The sequence below is a fragment of the Bombus impatiens genome, unplaced genomic scaffold, assembly GCF_000188095.3.
Source record: "Bombus impatiens unplaced genomic scaffold, BIMP_2.2 scf_0248, whole genome shotgun sequence".
NCBI lineage: Eukaryota > Metazoa > Arthropoda > Insecta > Hymenoptera > Apidae > Bombus > Bombus impatiens.
The window spans coordinates 1,637,414-1,640,941 of NT_176667.1; positions in this window are offsets into that span (position 1 = coordinate 1,637,414).

The following is a 3,528-nucleotide window of genomic DNA, read 5'->3' on the forward strand; positions in this document are numbered from 1 at the left end:
CCGCCGTTCTTACCGATCGAGCGATATCGCGGCCCCCAATCGATCGAACTTCGCCGGGAAACATGTTCGAAAACGCGCGGTCTGCGCGCTCCTACGTCGACTCGATCCTCGTTCGCGCCAGCAACGCGATGTTTTGATCTATTCTCGATCCTCCTTTCGGAGGATATCGCGATAATTCACGAGACTCGTCGATAGCAAATAGATTGAGAAATCAAATTGCAATCGTTGGAGGATCGTCGCTGGAAATTTGTACTCTGACAAAAGTCTGGATAAAATTGCAAAGATCGAAAGACACTCGTTGTGCGTGTATGTGTGATTGTTGTTATTACGCGGTAAGGAGAAGTCGAGAAGTGTGTTTCAGGGAGGTTGTTTGGTGCTTAGGAGCGTGATTGATACTGCGACGAAGTGAGTAGAGACATCAGTCGTGCTTGCAGAGTGGAATAGGATTTCTAAGGGATTCTTATTCGTAAGAGAAGGGAACTATTGGTTGCGAAGACTCGGTGATCGTTCGAAAATTCCGCACAACTTTCCTACGCGTGTAAGATTGTCGAATAAAACAATTTGCGGAATAAATAAGAGGAAGAAACGGTACAAGAATCTTAGAAAGTTTCTTACTTTCAACAAAGCTAACAAAGTACCTTTAAAAGAGTCTTTCTATATTATCTGCAAACATTAAAAAATCTTCACGGTCAACCGTTACTTTATCAGAGAAGAACAGATACAGTCGAAGAACCAATAGGAAGCAAATCCAATTACGATACCTTTGTACAATTAAGAAACAATTGCGCTTAATGCAACGAGACAAATGTTCCATCGATCATAACACGTCTTTGCCTCCAATCAGGGAGTACCAAGCACTTTCTAGGAAGACCCAGTAGTCGATTCAACGCCACAGAGTCCAACTTGGACATCTAGAAGTTGGATGGCCAAGTTTGGACGCCTCGACGAATCCGTTTCCAGTTGAAGCAGCCTCGAAAGCGTAATTCCAGCGACTATCGACTAATCTATCGTTTCACGACGACAGTATCGTCACGAATCTCGTGCACAAAGACCTAACCGCGAGAAAATCGATCGGAAATTCAAATAGCTGATCAATGTTCGACGAGATCTGGCTCTAAATAAATTGCAAACTTTCGATCGGGTATCTGTTCGTTAAGACTCGTGCAACGAAGGTAGTCGTCGAAAGGACTGATCAACAGGTTGCTGATCTAGATAGAGCTACACCACGGGATTGTTGGTTAACTTGCTCTCAAGAGGAAGTCCAAGGAACTCGAGATCGAGAGTTCTGTCTTCTGGCACGAGAGTTCCTCGTCTCTTGCTGTCCGATCGAGAGGAAAACGAGGCCTGGTACCACAGAGGGATTAGATTGGCAAGTTGCCGGGTGATAATCCGAGTATTGCGGGTTCTAAGGATGGAAATTTGGCGGAGACGAAGTTTCGACGAACACGTGCAGTGAAAGGTTAAATTGTTCGTCGTGAAGTTTCACAGTTCACCGTAGGAAGGAATTTTAGCGTGATCGATCGGTAATTATTTCTTTTGTCGTAGCGAGGACGAATAAAGTGTCTTAAACTGCAGATTAGGAAATTTTAGCACGAGCGATCGATAACTTTTTCCTTCGCGAGAATCTAAGTGTTTTGTACTCTTGAAAGATTAAAGAAATGTTCTGAATGAAAAACAGCTTCAGATTAGCCGATAACTTTGTTTCCTTTGAAGACGAGCAAAGTGTCTTGGTCTTGGGATTAGGAAATCGAGATCGGGAAATGTTCTAAATGAAAAGTAAATTAATCGATAATAGTTCGATGATTCATAAAGTGATTTTTCTTCGTTTTTGTTTTTTTATCGAAGAGATACGGCGATCATTAGAGTAGAAAAGAAAGAATTAGGTTAGCGAGGGAATTGAGATAACCAGGCGAGAAAACCGGTTTGAAAAGTGTCGTATCGAGGATCGTAGTGTAAAATCGTGGAATAAATCACCGGCTTAGTTTGTTCAAAGCCTATTCAGACGCAACCTGATAATAAGCCGTATTGACATTTCGAAGATAACGAATAATATATCGTTGACACGATAAAGAGGAGTCGATTTGTAGAAAAATATAGCAACAACGGATTCGATTTAAAGTTCCAGGATTGAATTAAATCTTCACGAACCGATAGAGAATCGCCGTTTCGATGTAATATTTATTGCTTTTTTAAATCAGAAATCCTTATTTCAGTGATCGTGCTTCTATGAAAAGTTTCTTTTCTTCGGATCATTTTATTCAATGGACATTGTACAGCACGAAACGAAGCTTTTCACAATGGAAATAAGATTCCAATCGCAACATTGTTAGTAGAAACATATTTCTTCCATTAATCAAAGATCGAATCAAAAGAGGAGTTCGTTGATCAAAAGTGTAATAAAATCGAGTGAAATATCGTATCGGGAAGTTAAACCGCAATCGCGAAACTTCCACTTCAATCGAGTCTAACGAACTCGAACAACTTCTGGAATTAAGGGCTGCAACATCGTTGAAGATTAAACTCGAAGGCCACGAATTTATTGTTCCCAAGGAATACCACGAGCTTTCTCGTAAAATAAGAAACTCGAGATTATTGAAGATAATAAAGGAAGGAATTTTAAGACTTCGTAAAAGTATACTCCGTTGTAATCAGGATTAAATACAGCTTCGTTATACATACTTTCTACCCGCGTAGAATTATTGCAATCAATTATAAATTTTTCTAATTTCATAACTCACTTTTCCCAGCGAAGTATTCTCGTTAATTTGTATAATATTCCCGTTGTTTGCGCAAACAAATTTTTCGAAATAGAATTTGCAAATTTTCAGAAGTTATTCGTTTAATTATTACTTTTCGAAACAAAAGAGTTTCTCTAATTAAAAGTAATTCGTTAAAATTAAAACTTCATTGAAGGCGAGTGCGTACAGGCCATTGATTTTGATTTCAGCGTAAGACAATTATACTAAATTACGATGTAAGAGTAGCTTGCAAAGATTATATAAATTTTGTTCGTAGTAGAAGAAAGGAAAAAGAAAGTAGAAGGTGAAGAAGGATCAAAGATTTAATAGATCGACGAAAGAAAGACAGAAAAGTGTAAAAGTTCAGAGAACTTCGTTAACGCTACAGCGGAGAAAGCTTCCTAGTACTTTGTAAAAGCTAGGTAAGCAAGTTGAGGAAGTTTACGGAACTTCACGAAAGGTACAGAAGCGTGCTAACGATTCTCAGAGAATTTCACAAAAGCTATAGAGATAAGTTAAGGAAGCTTACTGTAATCTGTAAAAGATTAAGGGAGCAAGCAAGAAAAGTATGCAGTATTTTGCCGTAAAATGTTTCAAAGATTACGGAAGTAAACTGTAGTACTCTACAAAAGCTCCAAAAGTAAATTAAGAAAGTCTTAAAACATACGAAAATCTATAAAAGTGTACTAAAAACTGCTAGAGAATTACGCCTAAGTCGAAGAAGAAGCAAATCGAGGAAGCCTACGCTATTCTGAGAAAACAACAAGAAAATCAAGTTAAAAGGTTGTAC